Here is a 21,014-nt window from a genome sequence, read left to right as displayed (position 1 = left end):
AATTACTGATGACCATCATGGAAGCAGCCTTGGCGGAATTTACTTGAAGAACAGAAAGCAAGTAGCTGGGGCTTAGGAGGAAAGGACGCAGAAGTAGTAGTGGTTTTGAGGGCAGAATGATTAAAAGGAGAAACACAAAATATTGAAAGATAGTTTCTCTGGAAGATGAGATGGAGTAGTGGGAGGTGGTGAGTGGAAGGCTTTTTATTTGTTATAAATTTTCATTTCTTTTCACATTATCTCAATGATATGTTTTACTTTATTATTACAAACACACAAAAATATAAAAATCATCATGAAGACAAAATAATTCTGGGAGTGAACATTTAACAAAGATGGGTGACTGAGAAAGAAAATAGAAGCCTTGGCTAGATATTTCTTTCAGAATGATATTTAAAGTCATGGAAGCTACATGACTAAGGGAAAGGAGATAGCAGGCAGTAAGAAGGCGAAGGGAGGTATAGATACAAGACAAAGGAGATAATTCATATAGCAATGACCCATAGTAGATGAACAAAAGAAGATTAAAATAACAAGTAGAATGTTTGAGCCTGTCTGCTAAGAGGCACATAATATTTAGAAACGGGGGAAAGAAATTGGATGTATGTATGTAGCTGAGAGGAATTAGAAGATCATTCTACTTGCTGAGATTGAAAAGGGCAGGATGCGGTTCAAGAAGAGAAGTGAAGGTTTGGAATGGCAATCCTAAGAATGGGAAAGAGATCTGGTCAAAGATAGAAATAATTGTGCAGCCTTTAGGGGCTCAGCTGGAGCTAGAGACATTAATAGTGGCACAAATCCAGGATGTGTGACATTTTCTTCACCTGAGCTCAGCAACCTAGGTATGAAACAAAGAATTTGACTGTCACATTGATCCACTGTAGTAACTGTTGTAGAAAACACAAAGGTTACAAAAGAGAGCAAGGTGTGCTGATAAAGAGATGAGATGAGCTGGGCAAGAAAAGAAACTAGCCCAGGAAGATGCTGACAGATTGGGAGAAAACAGGACTAGAAATCTATAAAGTTGAAGGCAGGTGTACTGAGAAGGAATATATGAGACAGTCAAAAGCAGTATCAATTCAGAGTTAAAATCTCAAAATTTTGAATTACACTGAATTAAAATTAAATTCCAGCCTTACCATGCCTAGGTGTATGACATTGAGTGAATTACTTAAATTTTATGTGACTCAGTTTTCTTATGTGTATGATAGGATAATAACATTTATCTCAGAGTGTTTTTATGAAGACTAGATACAATAACCTATCTAAATACTTATCATAATTCTTGATATATAGTAAATATTCAATAAATGAAGATTTATTGAATATTCATTTATTGTGGGTCAGAAATGCAAGAATAAGTTAGATGAGTGGTTCAGGCTTGAGTTTCTCATGAACATGCAGTCATGATGTCTGCATCTGAAGGTATGACTAGAACTGGAGGATCCACTTCCAAGGTGGTTCACTTATATGGCTGAAACTCCAGCTGGAGCTATGGAGTTTCAGATTTTGAGATAAAGAATCTTGGCCGGGGGCGGTGGCTCAAGCCTGTAATCCCAGCACTTTGGGAAGCCTAGGCGGGTGCATCATGAGGTCAGGAGATCGAGACCATCCTGGCTAACACGGTGAAACCCCGTCTCTACTAAAAATACAAAAAAATTAGCCGGGCATGGTGGCGGGCACCTGTAGTCCCAGCTACTCAGGAGGCTGAGGCAGGAGAATGGCATGAACCCGGGAGGTGGAGCTTGCAGTGAGCTGAGATCGTGCCACTGCACTCCAGCCTGGGTGACAGAGAAAGATTCCATCTCAAAAAAAAAAAAAAAAGAATCTTGTGATAGCCAGCCCCCCAGATGCCTCCCCTATTCCACAGCAATCCCCACTTTCTTAAGTAGAACCCTCCTACACAGAATCCAGAGAGGCCTGTGCATCCAGTAAAATGTGTCAGACTTGATGGTTTCCGACTCCCACAGTAACACCATAAAAGGCATTGCAGTTTCCACCTTGGTCTTTCTTGAATGACTCACTCTGGAGGAAGCCAGACACCATGTTATGAAATCATTCAAGCCGACCAAGAAACCCACAATGTGGGGAATTGAGGCATCCTACCAATAGCCAGCGGTCAGTTGCCAGCCATATGAGTGAATCACCTTGGAAGTGGATCCTCCAGCTCTAGTCATGCCTTAAGATGCAGACATGACTGCATCTTCATGAGAAACTCAAGCCTGAATCACTCATCTAACTTATTCTTGAATTTCTGACCCACAGAACTTGTATGAGACAAACATTATAGTGGTTTCAATCCACTACAAATTGGGAGTAATTTGCTACATAGCAATAAGTAATTAATACAAAATTTGGTGCCTAGAAAAGGGGTGCTGCCAACTGTAAAAACATAAAGTACAGATAATGCAAAGGCTACAGCATATTGATGAACGTTACAGAAAGCCTAAACAAAATTGTGAAAAAAAATGTCACTAGAAACTGAAAGAAAGGTGATTGCTATTATGTGGGGCAGAAAGCTTAGCAAAACTATTGCCTGCAACATATAGAAGTAGAAAATCTAACAAACTAGGGGATCTAGATAAGATTTCCAGGCAGAGTTGAAGGCGTACTTAAGTTTTCACGTTTTTTATACTAAAATGAGAGATGAACTAGAGAAAACACTTTTAAATATAAAGGACCCAGAGCGTAATGGTTTTGAATATTCCTAGAAGCTCTAGATGGCGATTGATATTAAAAAAATTTTTAAATAGCTTCTGGGAAAAAATACAACCTAGGAAACGATCAGGAAAACTTGATATTAAACATTAAACCGAGAGTGTAGTTGTGAAATCTTCTGTTAAGATCTCAGAAAGATTTAGGTAGGCGCCTCAGAGAACCATTCAGTAAGACAATGTGGCTTCTTACAAGTTTGCAAGTTTGTCCAAGGGCAGAAACCCAAGACACACAAAGACTTCTCTGGAAGAGATCGTTGAGTATTTTTTCTTCTAATAAAATGAACCTCAGTAGTACTCACAAGGGACCTATACATCTCACAAATTTTTTATTTTATTTTATTTTGTTTTTTATTTTTATTTATTTATTTATTTATTTTTTTGAGACGGAGTCTCACTCTGTTGCCCAGGCTGGAGTGCAGTAGCGCCATCTCAGCTCACTGCAAGCTCACCTCCTGGGTTCACGCCATTCTCCTGTTCAGCCTCCCAAGAAGCTGGGACTACAGGTGCCCGCCACCACACCGGGCTAATTTTTTGCATTTTTTAGTAGAAATGGGGTTTCACCGTGTTAGCCAGAATGGTCTCGAACTCCTGACCTTGTGATCCACCCACCTCAGCCTCGCAAAGTGCTGGGATTACAGGCGTGAGCCACTGCGCCCAGCCACAAAAGAATTTTATTGACAGGTATCCTGTCAGATTGGATTGAAAAAAAACAGAGATGGTAAAAAATTAAAGAGATCTTTGGACGCCCAAACATCTACACACAAGAAGTAGCTGGAAAAAGAAACACTCAGTTGTGAATAAGACTATCTTTAAGGGGAAAGAAAAGATGACTGAGAAGGTAAAATCAAGAGCCCAGAGGACAGAGCTAAGAACCATGGAGAAACAGCCCCGACCTTGTGTCTGAATCAAGGATTTTGTACTTGCTGGATTTCAGAATGATTATGAACCAGCAACTCCTATGTACATCCTGTTGTCCTCTTTTTTGAATGGGACAATTGATAGTGATTATGCTATGCCTGTCCCTCTGTGACATGTTGAATGTGTGTGAGAGTGTGTGTGGAGGTGTGTGGGGTGGGGGGAGCAGGAACAACTGTCTCTTCAGTTCTTAGGTCTGGTGATTAAGAGAAGCTACTCAAGGCTATATGGAAGGAAGCACACTGAAGGACCATCATCCTCACCTAGAACTGATGTAAGTGATGAGATTCTGAATTCCAAGCAGATGCTGTAATGGGGTAAAAGTTTTCTGTGCTTTGGGAGTGGGTAAGTGCATTTTACGTTTTGGAGGAATATGAATCATTAAGGGACAGAGGGTGAACTGTGATGGCCAACTTCTAAAATGCCCCCAACCATCCTTGCCTCCTGGTAATTATGCCCCACTACAGAACCCTTCCACACTGAATTATGTTGATTTGTGTGTCCAATGAACTACAGCAGAAGTGACAATGGGTACCTCCTGAAATTACATCATAAAAGACATTGAAGTGTCTACCATGATCTCTTTCTTGGATCACTGCCATGTCATGGGGACATTCAAACAGCCTTATAGAGAGGGACACATGATATGAACTTAAAGCCTCCTGTCAGTGGTCAATGCCAACTTGCCAAAGCACTAGTGAGCAGATCCTTCAGCCCCAGGTAAGCCCTTATGACTACTGCCCCATTTGATATATTCACGACAACCTCCTGAGAGACTCAGAGCTGGAACCACCCAGCGGAGACACTCATGCATGCCTGACCTGCAGAAACTGAGATGATGAAACTATTATCATTATTGCAATATGATAATTTTCAAAGTCATTGGTATATAGCAATAGATAATTATTACAATTTCCTGATGATGAAATGTACAGTTTGTGGTTGTGGAACAGGAATGGTGAAAGTCAAGTGGATTTTGTTCCTTGGAGATGAAAAGAACATCTCAAATCAAGGTGTTGAATTATCTCCATGTGGACACTGATGTCTCCTGGTTAGTAGTTAGTAGTGTGACTGGAAAAAAAGAAAAAGGACAGACTGCCTAGTCTCCAGATTCTTCCATAACTACAGGTTTGTGGTTTGCAAGGAGGTCAAAGTTTATAAAAATAAGAATAGAAAGTATAGTAAAATTAGATTCCAAAGAGAGATCTCTCTCCTCTTTTATTTTTCAAGGGCAAAAGATTAATCCTTAGATTGCAGTTTTTTGTCCCATAGTACTTATTCCCCAGAGTTTTTGTTGTTTTACAAATATAATAGCAGTTATAAAGACAATAGAGATGAAAAATCACATGATCCCAACTTTTTGACACATCATATACTCAGATCTTATATGTGCTAATATTTGTGGATATGTGAATGAGAATAATTATATAGCTAGAATATAAGAAAAATTTATAATTTCCATCCTAACAATTATTCTACTATAATCATTTATGTGACACTATATGTTCATAATTCCTATTTAAAATAGCTCTTTGAATGAATATAGGATAATTTGCTTAGCCATTCCCATATTGCTGACCTTTACTTTTACTTTTTCTCCAATTAAAAATCATGCTGTGTAGAGAGTTTCCTTCTACTTTTGAACTTTTTCTTCATGAAAATTTTTCTTGGGCAAAATTACTGTGTCAAAAAAGTCCTTGGTTATTCTAAACAGCAACAAGACAAATTTATTCCTTATTCCGGTATAGTCTTAGAATAAACTCTGAGATGCTATGGGATTCAATGAAATTGGAAAGAAAAGAAAGAAAGTTGGTCAACTAGAGATCAAAAGTGGAAATGGCGGCATTTGTTGGAGCAAAGTCATTTGTATCTCTATGCTCAGAATGAAGTCAAGGGGTGTTCCTATCTTTCACCTCTATAAATTGCCCGCAGTCTTCCACTGTCTCCCTTCCCTCATCTAACTGCTCAATATTAATCAGACACTTAGCTCTCCCTCTGTAGGACACCTAGATAGCTCTGCTCTGGACATAGCTAAGAGGTAGGGAGCATGCACTGAGATCAGGCAATGTGCTGGAGTGGCAAGCATTGCTATTCTCAATTTAGAGAAGGAGACATGGACTGAGAAGCTAAGTGCCTTACCTGTATTTGAATAATGAAGAACTAGTGAAGCCAGGATCCAAACCTCAAAACTCTGTCTATTCTTTTGCAGTACACCCTTTTAAGTGTATAGTATCACCTGTACTTCATGCTTAGGACCAGAAAATTCCTAAGTGCCATAAAGTTTTACAAGCTTATCTGTTGAAGAGTAGACTGCATTCTTTGGTCTAAGAAGTTTAAATACCCTCCCGCTTCACTCATACACACAAGTGCATACATCTTCCACTAGTGTAAACTTGCTATTTTATTTTTCAGCTTGAGGTGACCAAGGAATATCTAAATGTCTAATTCTATAAAGAATGTCCTGTGACTTATAAAACTTGTAACGTGAAAGTGTGATCTTCATGGAGGAACCTATAGCCTGTCCTCCACAAGCCTAATGGACTTCTCAGTTTGGGCTGCACTTCCTTCTACAGTGTCCATGTTAGGAGGCAGCTCCCTGTGGTTCTGTAGAATCAGAGCTCTGTTTGTCATACTGTAGTTACTTACAGCTCCTGGTGTTTTGAAAACAGAAGACTCATCCTTTATTGAAAGTGGTTTGTTTTAAGCCTCTTCATCATTTTGCAGTGAAATCAGCTATTTTACATTAATTAAAAACCAAACTAATCAAAGACTGTAGTAGCATGTGGTACCTTCAACCTTGTATTGAACTCTCAGAAAGGTGAGAATGTCAAGAAGGGTTACTAATGAAGAGGATCAAAATATGCTAATCCAAAACATGCCACTTTGCATAGAGATGATTTTGAGCTGAAAACAGTTGAGCAAGAGCACATAGCAAAAAAGCTTCCCACCCCCCAACCCCAGCACGTTTGCCTAAAAGCAGGCTTAGACACTTAATAACCCGAGATAACTCAACTCCTATCAGATCAGAAATGACACCAAGCAGAATCTACATAACAAATCTTACTGAAATAACTTGTATCTTTAATTACTTTTCCCCATATATTTATCTCGCCACAGTTTGTCACCCCAAAAAGCCTAATCCTCTTTTCCTCTGTCTTGTCACTTTCCTATACATTTATCATTCTTTGTTAAGATGTTATAGAATCCCAAGTCCTAAGCACTCTTTTGTCCCTTATCACTGGATTCCTTCCCACATGTTTGCATGCTGCCTTTGTAAATACATTATGTTTTTGTCCTCTTTGTCTTTATTTTGTCAGTATAATTTGCCAGGTCCCAGGCAATGAACCTAAGTGGGTAGAAGAAAAAGTTTTTTCTTCCCTAACTAGTATTCTGGAACAAACTTTGTAAACAGCTGTGATGTCTGAAAAAGAACTACCCACAGGCACCAATCAACCAGCTATAGCCAAGAAAAGTACTGCTGCAGATGCAGAAAATTTCATGGGTGGGACATAATACCAACCTAATAATTATCTCCTGGAAAATCCCACCAGCTGATAGCCAGATGATCAAGATGTTGTGTATTTGTGTACGTTGGGGTGGAGGCAAGGGAAGAGAGTATGTGATAAGAAGATTGAAAAGGAAAGATGAGGATAAAAATTTGTGTACATTATATTATTTTCTGAATTCTTAAATGATGTTATCTCTCAAATGTACCAGAGCCCAAAGCTAACTTATCATCATTATAATCATAATTAAATATGTACTAAGTCTTAAAGTACAATCAAAATCAATGCCCCTCTGGACCTCATCAGTGTTTTGGTACAGCTCAGTCACTTGGACTTGTTTTTGCTTATTCAACCTATTTTAACAAGCAGATTGCACTTCCACTACAGGAGTACAATCATAAAAAAAGGCAGGTGTTATTTGATTATTGTTTATCTATTTCTCCCACCCTGTGCAAAAAAAAAAAAATATATATATATATATATATACACACACACACATACATATACACACACACACACACACACACAACTTGATCAGTATTTGGATCTAACCTGTCACTTCTAAATTTGCATAGTGCTTAGAAGAGTCAGAGGGTACAGAAAGAAAAGGAAGAAGCAGGTGTCAAAGGATAAATAGTCAGGAAAAGATGCTAAGAGTAGAGCTGACTTATTCTTACTACCTGCATTTTAACTGAAGGAGTGAAACTAACAATAACGTATCTATGATGTATCTATTTATGTGCTCCTTTAATTAAGTCTGGTCTTCCCCTGTCCCTTGGCTATCAGCTTCATGGCAATAGGAAGACCAGGCAAGCTTGGTTCACTGTTACTTTCTCAGAGCCTCATCTTTTGTCTGGCATATCATAAATAAACACACTCCATTAGTGTATATTTGTTGAATGAATGGGTTTTGTATTAAATAAAACAATTTGAATATGGGTAGAAAAAGCAGCCCAAGGTGTTAAGTTATTCTGCCCTGAGACATTCTTCAATGTTTCTTCAGACTATTGCTGTACCATCTGCACTGGTAGGAGAGAAAGGCCTGGGGAGCCCTCTCAGTATAATTTATTATATTTATGTAGCACCTATCACCTTGCTACTGTATCTAGGTCAGTGATTCCCAAAGTCTGTTTCATAATGTGCCAGAATATCTCTGTGGGGCCATAACTTCTTAAAATATTCTCAAAATAAAATTAATTTTCATACCATTTAATTTTTAAAAAATAAACAGAAGCCATGAAGGGGAGACAATATAAAAACAAGAACACAATTCTAAACTACAACATTTCCTGGGAAGTTGGCAACCAGAGATCTGTATTTATTCCAAAGTAGTTACGGATTCACTTACGAGTTCAATTTCTCAACACACATTTATTAAATGTTTACTTTGTGTCAGATGATATGCCAGGTATTTGAGATATAACAATATGCAGCACCCAATCCTCACTCTCAAGTTGGTTGCTGAAAGGGCAATGTGATGAAGGGACAGTATGACGTGAAGCTCAAAGTTCAAATCCAGCATCCACTGGGTGCCAGCATGGGTGACAGAGGGTTCAGTATCCTATTTGTCTTACCTTTTCCTGGTGTCTGTATTCCTCATAAGTGATATTACCTAAGGAAGCCTTTGCTGTTTGCAACCCAGTATATCCTGAGCCTGACAGAACTTATCCTGTCTCATGCACTCACTTCCAAAGACTCTCAAATTGAGGTGAGCACACCCAGCCAGCCTTCAATTCAGTACCTCTGTCTTCTGAGACTCTGTATGCTCCATCATCAGTTACCTCTGAAACAAACTAAACAGGCTCATCGGTAAACCAGTTTCCCCACTCAGACGCCTGAATGTTTTCTTAGCACACCTAGGTTAAAAACTTGAAAACAGTTTGGATGCTTTAGGATATTAGAAAGAACATGATCCTGAGAATCATACAGACATGAGCTCAACGTGCAGGTCTGTGCTCGTGTCCATCAAGTGGCATGACTCGATTCTTCTCCCACAAAAGGATAGTTGTTCTAACCACTAAGGATTGTTATGAGAATTACATGAGGCAATAGGTAAGGCTTTTTAAAAAATGCCAAGGACTGTGAAACTATACAATAATCATTCTTTAATCCATATAACTTAAGTCCTTATAATATTATAATTTCAACTCTAATCACTAAAGGCATTTGGACATTGGCATTGTTCTAAATATATTTTCGATAATCATTCATTTAAAAATCATATCATGATAATTAAAAGCATTTTGGACTGGGTGCAGTGGCTCATGCATGTAATCCCAGCACTTTGGGAGGCCGAGGCAGGCAGATCACCTGAGCTCAGGAGTTTGAGAACAGCCTGACCAACATGGAGAAACTCCATCTCTACTAAAAAAAATACAAAATTAGCTGGGCATGGTGGTGCATGCCTGTAATCCCAGCTACTCGGGTGGCTGAGGCAGGAGAATCACTGGAACCCAGGAGGCAGAGGTTGCGTTGAGCCGAGATTGCACCATTGCACTCCAGCCTGGGCAACAAGAGCAAAACTCCGTCTCAAAAAAAAAAATTAAAAAATAAATAATAAAAGCATTTTGATAATTCAAAAATGACTTCCTGTCATGACTTCCTGGTGTGAGATAATGATGTCATTTTCTATGCTGTGAATACCCAGTCAGTGACGTAACCACAGTCCTATCCACATGGCTACTATTCCAACAGATCACTGCCTGGCGTAACCACAGTCTGTCCACGTAGTTACTATTCCAATGAATCACTACACCTGACGTAACCACAGTCCTGTCCACATGCTACTATTCCAATGGATCACTGCACCTGATGTAACCACAGTCCTATCCACATGCTACTATTCCAACGGATCACTGCACCTGACATAACCTCAGCCCTATCCACATGGCTACTATTCCAACAGATCACTGCACCTGACATAACCACAGTCCTGTCCACATGGTTACTATTCCAATGGATCACTACACCTGACGTAACCACAGTCCTGTCCACATGCTACTATTCCAATGGATCACTGCACCTGATGTAACCACAGTCCTATCCACATGCTACTATTCCAACGGATCACTGCACCGACTCAAGAGTGGTCTTACCAGCTGTTATTAAAGACTACATGTTTATGTCTCTCCAAAATTCATATGTTGAAACCCTAAGCACCAATGAGATGGCTTTAGGAAGTGGGGCTTTTGAGAAGTTATGTGGTTTAGATAAATTCACAAAGATGGAGTCCCAGTGATGGTATTAGTCTTTTATGAAGAAGTGAAGGAGACTGAGACGTCCCTCCCTCAATCATGTGAGCACATAGCTGGAAGACAACTCTCTACAAGCCAGGAAGTGGCTCTTCACCAGACACCAGATCTTCTGGCACCGTGATCTTGGAATTCCCAGCCTCTACAACTAGCAGAAATAAATTCCTGCTATTTAAGCCACTCTATCTCTGGTATTTTTGGTATAGCACCCCATGCCAACCAAGACACTACTAATGCAAAAGTCGTGATGACTCATATATTTTATATACTTTTAATAATATATATTATATACTTATATATTATATATAATGTATATTACATACAATGTAATCATATACACATTATATATAACGTGTAAGTATATACACATTATATATAATGTATAAGTATATAATAACTCCTTCAAAATACTGAAGTACAATTATGCTATAATATTAAATCTTAAGACACCTAGTTCCATCCAAAACAGGTTGGGTCAGAATTCCAGGTAAATTACAATACATCCTAGTAAACATTTTCTCTAGATTTGTTCTCTGCCCACTTTTCCTTCTGCTTCCTTCTCAAATTCTTATGTATTCCCAAGATCAGTGGAGTCATCAATGTGACTGATCAGATGACAGGGCCATGTTTCTAACAGGCAGGGTTCTGGTGCATGACAACGTCATGCTCGTGAATGGACTTTCTTTCACATTATGCTCAGGAACTGGTGAGCAGAGCCAAGGTCTTTTGCCTGGGCTCCCCCTTTCTCCCTGCTTGATAATGTTGGTTATTACTTCATTATTGAACCATACAGAAAATGGTAAATACTTGAGACTTAGGTTCAAAAGGAAGTAGACTGCACACCCCATACCAGCTCTACCAGATCAGCACTAGGATATGTTGGAAACTGGAACTTCCAGTAATAAAGAGGCATTTCCCACCCCATCCCCAATGTCAGTATTTTCACACCTCACTCAGAAACTCTCCAGGAAGGAGGGATTATGGGAGGGGCATCTGATCAGATCAGAGCAGAAGAACGTCTCGCCTGAAAATATTTTAAGAAATTGCACAAAAGTAGAATCGTGAAATTTTCTTTCCTAAAATACTTTTCAAAAAGAAATGACCCTTTCCATCTCCTTGATCAGATTAGAAGGATATAACTACTTCTCTTCCTGGAATCCAAAGGAAAAGCAAAGCTTCTGTATTAGAATCCAGAATAAAACATGGATTAATCAAGCCTGCTGGTCTCACATTTTATTCCACATTCCTCAGAACAGGGGGATGTCTTCCCGAGGTTAAATCATAATTGCTTTCCACTGAGGTCTCCCTCCATGTTCGTGTGAAAAGTAGCCTTAAAAGTTTCCCGTTATATCAGTAGCATTTACGTGACACACAGGGGCAAAAAAAATGTCTCTATTCATTTCTGTCTTGCCACAAACTCAGATTGCATTCTAGGAGACAAGACAGCATTAGAAGACTGTTCTCCCAGGCAGAAAGTCTTTCCAGGACAGTGGACCTTATACATAGCAGAATGCTTTGTGCCATGAGTACCTACTCTAATCACCTCATGCTAAGGGATCCTTGCCATATATGTCTACCCTGGTCTAGGTAGCAAAGCTTCAAGAGCCTATTCTGCCCACAGTTAGTATTCACTACGTTTTAAATTATATTATGGCTCACACAAAGGTAGTAGACCAAAAACAAAGAATTTGAAGACAGAAAATACGTGCCTATGTTGCAACTCCTCAACCGATTTTAGGCAAGCCACTTAACCACTCTGTGCCAGTCTGGGGGACTCCTGGCCCACTTTTTATGCACTTGCTTGTCCATAAAGACAATCCATTGACTCCAGCTGAAGTTTTTCCAGCCATCACTGTCTCCCCCTCCTTGCTTTTATTTTGAAACTTTTGCCTCCCAGCTTTGAACTTTTAGGACATCATTCCAGTGTCCACCTCTCTTAAAATGGTTCTTTCCAGTATTTCGACTCAGCGCTTTCCTGAGGATATGGTCTTAGCTCACTTCAAACTTTGTCTCCACCTCTAGCCATGACCCATGCTAGCCAGGCTGCTGTAAGCATTGATACAGAGGGCCAAATGGAAGGTCTCAACACTCATCAGTTCAGAAGACCCTTTTGCCTGTTATTGAGAAAGGCACAGTGTGTAGGCATTGACCGTGTGTTATGCATTGACTAAAAGTTAGGCTGCATTAGGCACTGCCGTGGAGAACCATACATGAGACTCCACTAGAAAATATACAGAAAATATACAGAGGTGTAAGAGCCCAAGACAATACATAAGCATGCACAAAGCAATACAGTACAAAGGGCGCAAGTAAATGCTGAGGGGACACCCAAAATATAAAGTGGGGGAATGCTCCAGAGAGCCAAGGTTATATATACTCTTTAGAGGCCACAATGGCAAAACAAAGTTTGAATCAACATTCATGAGCAAGCTTGAGGAAGGCAACGAGCCCCTAAATATTCAGGATATGGCAGAGCAGGCAGCTCATCCAGGAACCACAGCCCTGGGAGCAATGTCTGTGGGTAGGCTCACTGCTGCACTAGTCTTTTTCACACTCTCACACTCACGCAGCCACACACATCTTCTCACACACAGTAGACTTCATGGCCTGTGGCTGCATTTCAGTCACTGTCCTCTTACTTCCAGGGAGAGGAAGCTAGAGATGATTTCTTCAGAGCCACGCTCCTTCACGCCAAGGCTTCCGGACCTGTGGTCCAGCATGGACAAACTGTAGTGTACAAACGATTAAAATACTGTTAATGATGACACCAAGGTACTTGCGGCTCTGTCAGGGAAACTTTGAAAATGAGACATTGCCAGAAGCCCTGGAGCCTTAAGCACTTGTCAGTTGATGTTTTGAAAAAGTGCATTAGCTTTATCCAGCATCCATGTAACCTTTCTCCTCTCCCTTGCTCTGTTTCCCTGGCAACCATTTAAAAGTGCTGCAAAAGGCACTGCTGTCTTGCAAAAAAAAAAAAAAAAAGAAAGAAAGAAAGAAAAGAAAAGGACAATGGTCTTAAGCTTTCTTGAGGTTTTTTCTCCATCTTCCCAACCACTTCCCTGGCTCTTGGAGGCGGTGCAGCCTCCAGGGCTGTTTCACGTTGAATGTGTGAGTGCGGTGTAATTAAGGAGGCGGGTGTCAGGCCAGGTGGAAGCAGTGTCTGTGAGATCCTGGTTAGGTATTCAGGGTCAATGAAAGGGCTCTGTGACAGGGACAGAGTGGCACTCAGAGCAGAAACATAGCAACAGAAGCTTTCAGAAAGGATCCTCCTGCCTCCCAGCCTCTAAGAGATGGGCTTGCATAGCGGGCAGGAACACTGGTGCCAACTGCCTCTCCAAGGGAGCCACTCCAGAGATGGCAGATGAGGAAGGTCTGTCCCTGGGGACAGCTGGACAGGCCCAGCAGGGTTCTGCTCTGAGCGGCTGTGGAGGCCCAGCACCTCCAGGTTTGCCCTCCCCGAGCTCTTCACAAAGTTGTTTTTGTTTGTTTGTTTGTTTTTTAACTAACAGAAAATTCCCTTGTCTCACCAACCCCAAATTTCCTGGCTCCAAGTAACAGACAAGGAGAAAAGTGATGTTTCACACTCAGGACAGAGCCACTGCTAACAACAGTCAGAACTTGAGGCTTTTGTCATGATTCTTTAAACTGTTTGTAAAAGACCTCTGTTTTTTTGTTTTTATTTTGTTTGTTTGTTTGTTTTGACAAAAAGAAGGGAAAATATCGTGTCACAGGACTTACACAAGCATCTCATTTATTCTCCCACAAAGCTCTGTGAGGAGACACCACTCTCATCGGCGTTTACACCCACTCCTCCCCCACCTCTGCGTCTCAGGGGTAAGGTGTTTGCCCAGGGTCCCTCGGCATCTCAGAGCTGGGTTTCTGACTCAGGTCTGTCTAATCCCACTTATTATTTCCACTGCTCCCTCCCTGGCCTCACCCACGAGGGCTGAGTAGACAGAGACAGCCAGAGGTCGGGATTAGGTCTTTCCTGCAAAATGGATTCAGACCAGCCTTTTGTGACTCACTCATCTCAGTGATTCTGATCTGAAAAAGGGGGTCCTACAGAACCTCCTCTGGCAGGTATGATTTCATAACGTAGCTTCACAGCAGTGGGTTTTTGTCATTTTTGACTCCCAGGTAGGTTTAAGGACTTCCAGGTGCTTGGCACTCTGAGAACTAAAGAGAGAAGCCTGAGATAAAGAGCTGTCCTTCAAGGGCAAGAGTGGCTCAAGCCCTGTGGTAAGAGCAAGGCCTGCGAGGCTTCCCAGAGCTGAGAATGAGGACCTGCTCTGCTGCTTGCTGACTGTGCGGCCTGGAGCAAGTTCTCTAAGCCTCAGTTTATGGTAACAACATTAAGCCCTACCTCAGATTACTACAAGGATCAAATGAGATGATGTAAGCAAGATGCATGTAGGGTAATAACAGTAACTAGAATTGCTATTATTGGTTGATTTTATAATTATAGTGATAATAATTAAATAGAAGGGTAAAACAGATTATGACAAAGTTCCAAAGTGAAAGACTTATTTTTAAGGACTATCAGCAACCAAAGCGAACTAGGAGCTGGCATTCAGGAAAAATCAATAAAGGAATTGAATCTGACCTAGGGTTTTTAGAGGCAGAAAAGCAGCTAAGAGGTATTGCAGGAAGTGGTGGGAGTCATGAACAAAGGTGTAAAATTCGGAATAAGTAGGCTTAGGTGGAGCACAGTGACAAAGAAGAGTGACAGATTCTTCTGGGACCATGAAAAAGGAAAGAGATGTGAAGGAAAGATGGACCTGGTTCTGGAAGACCTTAAAGTAGGCCTTGTTCCCAAGATCACTGCAGCTTTTTGTCAAATAGGATCCCAACACAGAGGAATTTTGGTGACTCCAGCAACTGGAGGGATCACTTCTGGTACCAGCCAACCTTGCAACCAAAAGGGGCCCACTGGGAGATGGCATCACGAAGGAAATCAACCCAGAGCCTCTTCCTCAGTCCTCAGACGCTGCGATTGACTGCATCTTTTACTCAATGACTCAGGTGAACGAGCAACAGAACCTCAGAAGACAGAACTCAGAAGGGAGAAGTTTATATTAGACAATGACATCAATCTAGATAAGAAAAGTTGTTGGTTTTGTCAAGAAGAAATCATAGATTCCAGGCAAGTTAATGGAAGATGCAATATGCGGTCTTGGTGCCCTGGTGTATATACACCTAGAGATCGGCTCTCAGTATGTTGTCCAGGCTGGCTTCCAACTGCTGAGCTCAAGCCATCCTCCTGCCTTACCTGGCTTCATAACGATATTTTAATGGATTGAGTAAGCAAGTGCTTAAAAGAGTTTGTGTCATCTTACACCAAATCCTGATCTTTTATTTTAGCCATTCTATTATGTTATTTATTTTATTTTATTTATTTATTTTATTTATTTATTTATTTTTGAGACAGAGTATGGTTCTATCCTCCAGCCTGGAGTGCAGTGGCACAATCTCGGTTCACTGAAAGCTCCGCCTCCCAGGTTCACGTCATTATCCTGCCTCAGCCTTCCGAGTAGCTGGGACTATAGGCGCCCGCCACCACGCCTGGCTAATTTTTTGTATTTTTTTTTTTTTTTAGTAGAGACGGGGTTTCACTGTGTTAGCCAAGATGGTCTCGATCTCCTGACCTCGTGATCCGCCCGCCTCGGCCTCCCAAAGTGCTGGGATTACAGGCCACTGTGATCCCAGCCTCTATTACGTTATTTTATCCTCCAGCTGCTTGGCTTTTTTTTTTTTTTTTTTAAAGAAAAATAGGTCGAAAGCAAAAGTGAGCCTGAGATTATTCAATACTGATTCTTCCGAAAAGTTATCATAACAGATTGGTTTTAGGAGGGGTTTGATGCTTGAGGGGATTTGTTAAGACACTAAAACACGAACTAGCACAAGTTTTGGAAGCCAGTTGATTTCATTTAGCCATATCGACCCTGCTTCCTGCTGGGTTTATGGAATCCTGTTTGGTTCGCTGCATCTTCCTCTCTTTCTACACTCTCACTCATTCACAGATAGGTATTGAATGCCCGCTTTCTGTAAGCTGCTGTTCTAGGGGCTGGAGACACAGCCATGACTACAAAAAAGTGTCCAGCATCATGGAGCTTATCTTCTAGTGGGAGAGTTAGTTTTAAAAATCAAAATCAAATAGAACCACGTTGATGTTGCTCTCAAGAAAAGTAACGCAGGGAAATAGAATAGTGAAGCAAGGAGCCTGAGCGTGGCCTGGGATGGGACAGAGGCAGAGCCTGGGGAGGCTGGAGGAGAATGAGGACAGAGCGGTGCGAGGGAGGGGCCTGCAGCGGGGCGGCCTGTTCATAGGGCCTTAGCTTTGACTCTGAAGAAGACGCAAAGCCATTGGAGGATGGTGAGCAGAGAAGAAACACGGGCTGCCCTAGGTCCTAGCACGATTGCTCGCCCCGTTCTCGGAGAGGATCTGTGCTGGAGCGGAAGTGGGCGAAAGACCAGATGGGAGCTGAGCACAGCTTCCGGAGAGGGACTGTGTGAACTTCCGCTTCCGGAGAGGGACTGTGTGAACTTCCGCTTCCGGCGAGAGACTGTGTGAACTTCCGCAGGGTGGCGGAGGTGAAGGAGCTCCGCGTGCAGATTCTGGAACTAGAATTGGTGGGACATGTTGATGTGTTAAATATTGGATGTTTTATGGACTGAATGTTTGTGCCTTCTCCTCCCTAAAAAAATCTCCTATACTGAAATCCCAACACGCACTGTGATGGTTCTAGGAAGGGGGGACCTCTGAGAGGTGATCAGGCTATGGGGTGGAGCCCTCGTGCATGGGACCTGTGTCCTTATAAAAGGGACCCCAGACCACTCTCTTTCCACCATGTGAGGTTATAACGAGAAGATAGCAGTCAGTGCCCAGAAGCAAGCCCTCAGGAGAACCCCACCATGCTGGCACCCTGATCGTGGACTTCCAGCTTCCAGGGCTGTGAGAAACAAGTTCTTATTGTTGTATTAGCCACTCAGTCTATGGTACTTTGTTACAGTAGCTGGAACAAACTATGACAGGCTGTAAGATATAAAAGGAAAGTCAAAGATAAAACTAGGAATTTTGGCCTAATCAACAAGAAGAATGAAATTGTCATCCACGAAGATAGGAAAGACTGAAGGAGGAGCAGGTTGGCAGGGCGTCTGAGTGGGTGGTAGAGGTATGACAATCTAGGGACCCTAGAGGTTAGTTTTTGACAAGTTAAGTTTGGAAAACCTGTTAGACATTCAAACAGAGATGTCATGTAGGCAGTTGAACGCACAAGTTTGGATTTCAGGAGATTGTTCAGGGCTAAATGTATACTTGTGGCTGTCCTCAGCATACAGGTGGTATTAAAATATCCTGAAGCTGGATGAGGCCACCTATGGGGACAATAAAGGCAGAGAACTAAGAGTTTCAGAACTGAGCTCTGAGAAATCCGATATTTAGGTATCAGACGGTGAGAATTCAGTGAAATAAAAACATTAGGGAAAAACACAGGGATTGTGGTAGATGCACCCGGGTCCAAGTGAAGAAATCTTTTTAAAAAGGGTAGTGAAACCTACTTTAACCATTGAATTTATTTGTCTATTTTTTATTTTTATTTTTTATTTTTTTATATTTTATTTGTGGAGACAGTCTCACTTCTGCCCAGGCTGGAGTGCAGTGGCACGATCTCAGTTCACTGTAACCTCCGCCTCCAGGGTTCAAGTGATTCTCCTGCCTCAGCCTCCCGAGTAGCTGGGATTACAGGTGCCCGCCACCATGCCTAGCTAATTTTTGTATTTTTAGTAAAGATGAGGTTTTGCCCCAGCATTTTGGCAGGCTGAGGTAGGCAGATCACCTGAGGTCAGGGGTTCAAGACCAGCCTAACCATTGAATGTATGATGGTAGAAGTCATTGGGATCATTGTTAAGGGAATTTTAGTAAAATAATAGATATGTGTCATGGACTAAATACTTACATTTTCTAAAATTTATATATTGAAAACTTAACCACCAGTATGCTAGAATTTTGATGTAAATCATATAATATTAGCATGTGTGTGTTTGCTGATAGAAATAGTCCAATAGAAAAAGACAGCTGGGGATGTAGGAAGACACAACCACAGGAGGCAGGAAACAGGATCAAGAGCACAGGTGGAGGCTCAGTCTATACAAACCAAGGCAGCTGTCCATTCCAAAGAAAGGAAGGAAACATACTTGGCTTGGTAGGTGTGGTGGCAAGGGTGTGTGCATCCTCTCTTTTGATGACAACCACATTCTTAGCAAAATAGCAGCAAGCCAGGAATGAGAAGAGACAGGAAAGATAGGAGATCTGAAGATCATTTTATTGAATTTTGCTTATGCATACGTAACTATTTGTCTAGCAATGGATTTGAATATTCTGTACAAATCCACGTACAATATTTTAATGAAAAAAGAAAATAAGAGATGATAACCTACTGAAACAAAAATCCTGACCTACTAACAAATAACTGTCTTGGCAATACAGAACATTCTTTGTAAAGAAAACCTTTTTTTTTTTTTTTGAGACAGAGTCTCACTCTGTCACCCAGGCTGGAGTGCAATGGCATTTACCCCATCCTTCCACCAAAGGCATTCCAGATCTGCCTTCTGGGTATTAACACGGTATATTTTCTATGTTTCTGAATGGATAATCTACATCAATTTTGTGGGTAACATAATCTACCCAGAGGCTGCAGCAACTCACAAGTTGTTTGGAGGATAGAGGATAATATATTATCAAGTGGTATCTCTTCAAAACGTGATCATGAACAAACTGGAACAAGAACAGGTTTGTTCAAGATCAAGAACAAAACCTGATCATGGCTAAGTGTCTCATTTGGCTCAAAATCCAACCTCCACGCTCCCTTTCTTTACCAAACACAGTTCCCCTATCTTCCAACATTCTGTGTCTCCTTATTTCATTCTTTGTGGCCTCTGGCTGTATTTTTGGTTTACTCCTTGCCTGCCTGGGAGTCCACTCCTCCAGCAGTGGTGAGACTCTGCTCCTGAGATGCTCTGAATGCTTCTAAGTCTCTCATAACACTGCCTCCAGCCCCAGATCCACCTAGAGCAGGGTGCTGCAGTGTGGGTGAGAGTCAGAAAACTTGATTGTAAGTGCTTAGAGACCACTAGATAAAACCCACAAACCTTGAGGAGATTTCAGTCAAATACTAAATTCACTGTCTTTGTATTGGTGGACCAGAGGCAGAGGATCTGCATATGGTAAAAGTCTGCATTTACTTAGCACCTTTTTTGTTGTTGTTGTTTTTAGTCCAGGAAAGCATTTTACATCAGGGATCTCATGTAATCTTCACTCCAATTTCAAGAAATAGGAATTATTAGCCCCATTTTCCAAATGAGGAAACTGAAATTCTGAGAACTTGGCCAAGGTCAGGGAGCCTCTGAGTGGCAGAACTGGAATTCAACCAAGTTCCGTCGGCATCCAGAGCCCTATGCTCATAATCACAGCTTATTTTCTGCATCTATGAGCCCTCCATTGAACTGCTGTTTATTCAGACTATATGTGTGAAAGAAAAATGCCAGTCAATACTTGAATTGCTCAAGGTGGAGAGTCCACCATTTCTGTTTCTCAGCACATGTGCCTCTAACTGTTAATGAGGAGAAACCAGTCTTCACAAAAGCAAAGCCCAGTAACACTATCTCTGCATTTCAGTGGGCAGATTGGGAATTAACCACATGGTCTAATCAACCCACATGCACACACAGTATTTAAAAGGCACGCGATACTACAGAACAATGCTTCTCTAGAGACAGGATGCTGGCAACAAACAAGATGCTAAATAGCTGAACCAAAGGACCCACAGACACAAAAGCAGGCTTGGGTGTGATCAACCATGATATGTGCATGGGGAGGAGTGTTTTTGTGCAGTTTGGGTGATAGATTGGTTGTGCTAATTAATTGTGTATTTTGAAGTTTGTTGCCACTTCACACCAAGCATCTCCTTAAAATAAAAAAATTAAGAGAGAGAGAGAGAGAGAGCAGCAAAACAAAAAACCTAATCTAATATTCAACAAACATTCTGCACCCAAACAGCACAGCTTTGTCTGAAACCTTAGTTCCAGGAACCACTTACAGGCTTTCATCAACACATTATAATATTAATCAAGACTCATAATGCAGAGTGATTTGCATGCCAACAAATATATTTACACTGTAAATTGTTTGTTGAGGAGCCTTGGAGAGAAATGCAATTCACTGCCATAGAACTGAATCATAAGGAAAATGCCCCACTAAAATCCAGAGAAAATAAAGAATCTGTAGAAGTTGATCCTCTAGAGCCTTGAGTAAAAGATTTGTTAGCATGCCATCCAAATCCTTACAAAGAATTTAGCTCCCAACCTACTCAATGTGGTTTTTTTTTTAATTAGTTTCACTATAAGTTTGGATAGCCTTTTCTCCTCTTTCTCCCGTTACTGGCATAGCTTTTAGAATTGGTGCCACAATTACAGCTTTAACTGGGAGAAGATAGATTGAAGGATAGATAGATGATAGCTAAAAGATAGACAGGCCTCCTTCCTGATAAGCGCCTGAGGAATTTTAGGTCTCTCAATTGGCTCTTGTTGAGTCCACCTTCTAAACAATTTGTCCACTTCTTCATTCCTAT

At 41.2% G+C, this 21,014-nt stretch overlaps 1 protein-coding gene and 1 long non-coding RNA gene across 9 annotated transcripts in view; one reads left to right on the top strand and one right to left on the bottom strand.

The window, feature by feature from the left end:
* OPCML (opioid binding protein/cell adhesion molecule like) overlaps positions 1 to 21,014 on the bottom strand; it is a 1,159,098-nt gene that overhangs the window by 333,086 nt on the left and 804,998 nt on the right. The gene's annotated exons all lie outside the window — the stretch shown is intronic.
* LOC110741324 lies at positions 4,264 to 6,108 on the top strand. The gene is made up of 2 exons (XR_002517378.2): positions 4,264 to 4,352; positions 6,045 to 6,108. It is a non-coding gene; the product is annotated as an uncharacterized LOC110741324 (long non-coding RNA).

The sequence above is a fragment of the Papio anubis genome, chromosome 12 (assembly GCF_008728515.1).
Source record: "Papio anubis isolate 15944 chromosome 12, Panubis1.0, whole genome shotgun sequence".
In the NCBI taxonomy this organism is placed as follows: Eukaryota; Metazoa; Chordata; class Mammalia; order Primates; family Cercopithecidae; genus Papio; species Papio anubis.
The sequence above is the reverse complement of the archived record's forward strand: the minus strand, read 5'-3'. Positions and strand labels throughout refer to the sequence as shown.